The 6,166-nt window shown below is 39.4% G+C and overlaps 1 non-coding gene across 1 annotated transcript; it reads left to right on the forward strand.

Moving 5' to 3' along the window:
- The first annotated feature begins 1,638 nt into the window (after positions 1 to 1,638).
- On the forward strand, positions 1,639 to 1,710 carry trnae-uuc (transfer RNA glutamic acid (anticodon UUC)). Its single transcript has one exon. It is a non-coding gene; the product is annotated as a tRNA-Glu (tRNA).
- Positions 1,711 to 6,166: the final 4,456 nt, after the last annotated feature.

Consider the following 6,166-nt stretch of genomic DNA (forward strand, 5'->3'; position numbering starts at 1 on the left):
CAGTGCATTTCTGACTCCAAAACTATTTTTAACTCACCCTCACAGCCACAAATATCGCTCTTTTGGTCTCAAAGTCGGTCATGACATTGATACCTAAGCCTGCTCCCGTAAAATGTTTTCAAAATTTTTGCTAGGGCTTATGGTATTTTGTCAGGGTCCTTGAGACTGACGCTTGGTGTCTCACAAGGATAGAAACTCTCTCTACCATACTGAGAGAGCCAGCCCAGATGACGATCGTTAATTACCATAGCAACGGGGCCCAGACAGAGATAGTGAGAAGTTTCTAGCGCCCTAAAGCGATCCAGTTTCGGCCATCCTCAAAATGAGGTCAAAAATTAAGGTAAAAGATTTTTTACTTTTCTTACAAGTCCCATATGGTCTAGGGCAGGGGTGTCAAACTCCAGTCCTCGAGGGCCGGTGTCCTGCAACTTTTAGAAGTGCCTCTGCTGCACCACACCTGAATAGAATAATTAGGTCATTAGCAAGGCTCTGGAGAACTGAGGAGGTAATTAAGCCATTTGATTCAGGTGTTTTGTACCTGTGGCACATCTAAAAACTGCAGGACAGAGGCCCTTCAGGACTGGAGTTTGACACCCCTGGTCTAGGGGTTAGGATTCCTGGTTTTCACCCAGGCGGCCCGGGTTCGACTCCCGGTATGGGAACTTCTTGATTCTGCAGTTTCCCTGAGAGTAAATCCCAAAGGGATGAATAAAGTATCTACTTGAATCATTTATGTTTGCATCGAAAAAATGTGTAAGAGTCAACAATATCTCAAACATGAAGGCTTCACTTTCACATCTCGGGCTTACGTTACCTGAGACATTACACAGTTATCTCAAGGTAACTTCACTTTAATAATGCTGTGCAAGACAGACATAACTCTGACAAGAAATATTATTGCTCATACTTAAGCTAACATATCTTGTTACCTCCCCCAGTGATCCCTACCACACTGCTAATAAAATCTGAATGGGATCTTCTACATTTAGCAAATGATAATCACATCCAGCTATTACACACCTCTTATTTAATAGCCATTGTTAATGTATTACGTCAACGTTAATGTGGTCCGAACTGCTGCGTGCACCCTCACAAAAGTGGTATTAAAACCTTCAGCTTGATCCCGAGAAGGGAGCTACTACTTTTAGTGGGATTCTGAGTTAAAATGGCAACATAAATTGCGAAAAACGAGCATAAATTGCAAAAACGAGGATGGGTGTCTCACAGATACGGGAATCTTTCTCTCTGACACACACACACACACACAGCACAGTGCATTTCTGACTCCAAAACTATTTTTAACTCACCCTCACAGCCACAAATATCGCTCTTTTGGTCTCAAAGTCGGTCATGACATTGATACCTAAGCCTGCTCCCGTAAAATGTTTTCAAAATTTTTGCTAGGGCTTATGGTATTTTGTCAGGGTCCTTGAGACTGACGCTTGGTGTCTCACAAGGATAGAAACTCTCTCTACCATACCGAGAGAGCCAGCCCAGATGACGATCGTTAATTACCATAGCAACGGGGCCCAGACAGAGATAGTGAGAAGTTTCTAGCGCCCTAAAGCGATCCAGTTTCGGCCATCCTCAAAATGAGGTCAAAAATTAAGGTAAAAGATTTTTTACTTTTCTTACAAGTCCCATATGGTCTAGGGGTTAGGATTCCTGGTTTTCACCCAGGCGGCCCGGGTTCGACTCCCGGTATGGGAACTTCTTGATTCTGCAGTTTCCCTGAGAGTAAATCCCAAAGGGATGAATAAAGTATCTATCTACTCGAGTCATCTTTATTTGTATCAAAAAAAATGTGCAGAGGCAGTGAGAAGTTCCACAAACATGTGCAGGGAGGGGTCTCGCAATGCATTGTGGGAAAAATAAATATTTCCTGTGACTATTCTTATTTTGCTTACATAAATTTATTATTTCTCAGAAATTTTGAATGTTAATTAAAATCCTTAGTATGAAGGTTGAATGTTTTTTAGAAATAAACAATTACCCACAGTCTTCATTTCTTTTGTTTCGCCCTGCCTGTCTTCACCGCTGTGCAACAAGAAATATTAGGGAGTTTTATTATTACTTATACTTATTCTAAGATAACATGTTTCCTCCCCCAGTGATCCCTACAACACTGCCAATAAAATCTGAATGGGATCTTGTACATTTAGCTAATGATAATCACGTCCTCACCAATTTCACAACAATGACTTTGGGGCTTGCTAAATGAAAAAAAAGAAAAGAAGACATTACATTGTTTATTGAATATTAAGCTTCCATGAAACTTTATGACATATTTCAGATTGTGTAATGTGTAGAAAACCTCTTTGTCTTCCAAAATCTTGCTCATGTGACATATGCTCCTCTTCGGTGATATTGAACAGAATGAACAAGTAAGCATCTATGGACTTTCCTGTGTAATTTTGCAAGATAAGAGAAACTCAAATGTCTTTTGAAGGGGTCTTTTATTTCTCCTGTAATAAGCTGATAGCTGGCAGGTAGCCATTGTTCCCCGCTGTGTCTTCTTCTATATTGACACATTCTTGTTTCAGAGACATCTTATCCACTCCCTGTGGCCTTCAGTGCCACCTCGCCACTGTTCTTTATAGATTCCCCCAATGGTACGTCTAATCTTTAGACACAGCAAGCAAAGTTACAGTGATCCCCTTTCAAAAGACAAGACAAGGGGAGGTTGAGTTCACAGAATATGACATATGTCACAAAACCGGATCCTATTATACTGATATGACTCTTCCTGAGGCATTCTATTGACAACCCACAGCAGGTGATTGCCGATTAATCTCTCCACCACACTGACATTCAGTGTGTCAAAGCGAGTACTGGGATGGATAGTATAGTGCTACGGTGAGACTTTGCAGAGGGATAAATACACACAACACTAAACAGTTTCCACCTAGCATTCAGCACAGCTGGTGAACTACTGCTGTGTCTCACATAAGAGGAAGAAATCCTTTTCGAGCCAGGAAATTCTGTCTGTGTGTTCATAATTGCCTAATTGTTCTCACTACAGTATGACTGTCAATTTTCAGGTAAATAAAAAAAAAGCTTTGCTTGGTATTGTTGTCAGAAACAGATAAAAGAGGGACAACAAATGTGCTTCTTTTACTAAGGAAGAGTGAATCATTCAAAATTAATGCGATTTAGTTTATCTTATAGTCCAAGTTGCTTTTCCTAAATATGGGGCGACCAAGAAAGCCTAGAAATAGAGTGAAATAGCTTAACTGAAGTAGACATTCATATTCAAAGGTCTTATGCATTTTAATTTATATGTATGGCATGTTGGAGCTATACTAGGTTTAGCTAATTCTTTAAGGGTGTAACCAGTAAAAAAAAAAAAAAAAGTCCAAATAAATTCTTAGCAAAACAAATAAGATCATCCTAATTTGTCATCTAATTGGCCGGTAATTATGTCATAAATCATTATGACAATGACAGGTAGCTCCAATTATGCATGTCATGGTTGGGACAGCGCATTGTCAGATGCTACCATTCTTAGATATGAAACTGCATAAAACTCACCTTGTTTATTCAGTGTTAAAGCTGTCAAAGGTAGATAATTGAAGAATTGCCTATCTGAAAAAAATATATCAATTTCTCTAAAGTTCAACTTTTATTTTTGTGATTGATATTGAAACTATAAGTACTATAATCACATGATAATTAGAAATCGATGCATTAATTGTTTCACTCCATTCTGTTCGGAGGTCACGTGGCCAGCTGGTCAACCAGGGAAGTGTCAGTGGATGAAACTGCATCTACTCACCATATGTTTCTAATGTATATTCATACTGTATCACATTCCACCTTACTGCACATTTATTCATCATGCTTTGATTTTACATTTTTCTTCATGGAATATCGTAGGTTTGTTTGTGTTGGCATTGCAAAAGTGGTGTCTGTCCCAGCAGTCATAAGCATTGACTTCCATTCATTTTTCCTTCATTTCTTTGGCCAAACCCCAACATTTACCCTAGCCTTAACAAGGGTACATGTCCAGTCCTAAACCTAACCTAAACTCAGTTCATTTAACCAAAACAACACTTCTTCTTATGGGGTCCTGGCTTTGGGCCCCGGGAGGAGCTGTGGGTTCCCACAACATAGTATGTGTTAAGAAAATAGCCCTTGCAAAGTATCAAATACAAGGCCACGCACACACACTGCACAACCAGAAAAAAAAAATCAGTTTGAATTGTAGAAAATCAGCTTTTACATGTTTTGCAGAGAGTCTGTTTTAAACTTGTGTTGCAGAGGAAATTGTTGGGGGCCACTTGGTCTTCAAACTCAATACCAGAGAGAAGGAACCCTGCTGTAGTAAGCCTTGTCTGACGTTCCCTCCTCTTTTGCACTGTGCATTTGCATTCTGGGTGCATCTTATAGCCGACGGTGACAGCTATTTAGCATTGTATTTGAATAACTTTAAAAAGACCTCTTCAAAAGAGCGCAGGGATGGCAACAAGAGTAAGAACTAATAACAGATGGTGTTGAAACTCCATGTTCTCATCAGGGGGTATTGCAAGTCCTCATCCTTTTAAGCTGTGAATAATGAAGTGTGCTTCACATACTTCGTTTATCAAGCTCTAAACATCGTAAAATCTGATCAAGACAAGTTAGAGTAAGTGGAACTGATCATTATGAATAAAATGTATCAAATAAATAAAGATCTGTAACCCTGAAATGTTTTTATTGGCCTCCTTACTTGAAAAGAGGAGGCACTGTAAGCATTTACATCAGTTTATCAGAAAAACTGTACCAAATCACTATAGTTATATATATATCGATCAGATTTTACGATGTTATATATATATGCAATATATAGCACAAAAGTGTACCCATAAAAATGTCAACACAAACATTTTGGTAAATAGGTCATGGCCCAAACAAAAAGAAAATGTTCTAGAAGTTGTAAAGGTAGTCACAATGTCTGAGAATAAGTCTATTCCCACACCAGAAATGTAATTTTACATTTCAATTTAAAATAATTTTAATTGAAGACGGTGCTCTTTGTGTTGCATTGCATTCATGGAGCTCTGTGAGGGAGAATCTCAGCTTGGAGACTGCAGCTCCGAGGAGGAGCTGCGTACAAAAGGTAATGCTTGGTGAGAGCAAGCGTTTAGGCAGCCTCGAATGGCAGCCACAGGAGATCAAAGAATTTGCCAACATGCATGAATGGAACAGCAGCACTCTATATATGTTTTTGATGAAGGGAATGACATTATAAGCTCAATAATGTAAATTTTACGTAATACTGCCCACATCTGGTATTGTTTGTCAACAAAGCTAGGAAAAACTTTGCAAACATACAGAGCTTGAACTTACTTGTTGTCTTCATTCAAAAGGTCTCACTGTTCTGCATCATCCGCAGTCTCTTGACCTTATCTCTGTAACTATATTCTCGTGCATTGTGGCAGCAAGTGCCACACGTAATTGGACTCTTAGACTCACGACTTTTTTCTGCGTCTTTTCATTTACTGTTATCTCCTTCGCACTACCCCTCAAACTTTGTAATCATTCTATTTGCTTTTTAAACCAATGTATCCACTTATTTCTTAGTGCTCTCAGCTGTCCCCTTAAGACTCACTATTTCTGTTGCTCGTCTCCCCTCTGTTTATGGAGACGGCTGTCGCCAGGCAGTGGGTGGTGCAGACAGAGGCAGGGATTAGAGGTCACTTCACAAGTGTAGCTACTAATTACCAGAATTGTAATGAATATTTTCAAAGGGAGATGTTGTGGACACACAATTCAGACCCTTCATTTCATCTTGTGCTTCTCCCTCAGATCTTCTCCAAAAACACTCGGTGACTTCTATTTCCATGGACACAGGCACCTCCCTGCACCTGCATGAGCATGTTTTGTAGCACGAGCCCCACTTGGACACATCCACACTGTTGTTTCATTCTAGAGATGACATTTAATTCCACGTGTGCAGCTTTTCCGGGATCAGTTTTCAACATTTATTACACCTGCTGACCTTAAAGTGAGGTCTCTGAGATGCAAAATTGTCCACTTATGTCTAGTAGCATTAGGAACAAGTACAACTCTGTGGAATCTCTTGTTTCTCTATTTCTCTTTCTCTTGTTCAGATACACACACAAATGCAAAATAGCTTGGAGTTGAATGCATTTCTTCCCTCCCTGAATAATAAATATCATTTTAA

The sequence above is a fragment of the Poecilia reticulata genome, chromosome 17, assembly GCF_904066995.2.
Source record: "Poecilia reticulata chromosome 17, P_reticulata-male-v2, whole genome shotgun sequence".
NCBI lineage: Eukaryota > Metazoa > Chordata > Actinopteri > Cyprinodontiformes > Poeciliidae > Poecilia > Poecilia reticulata.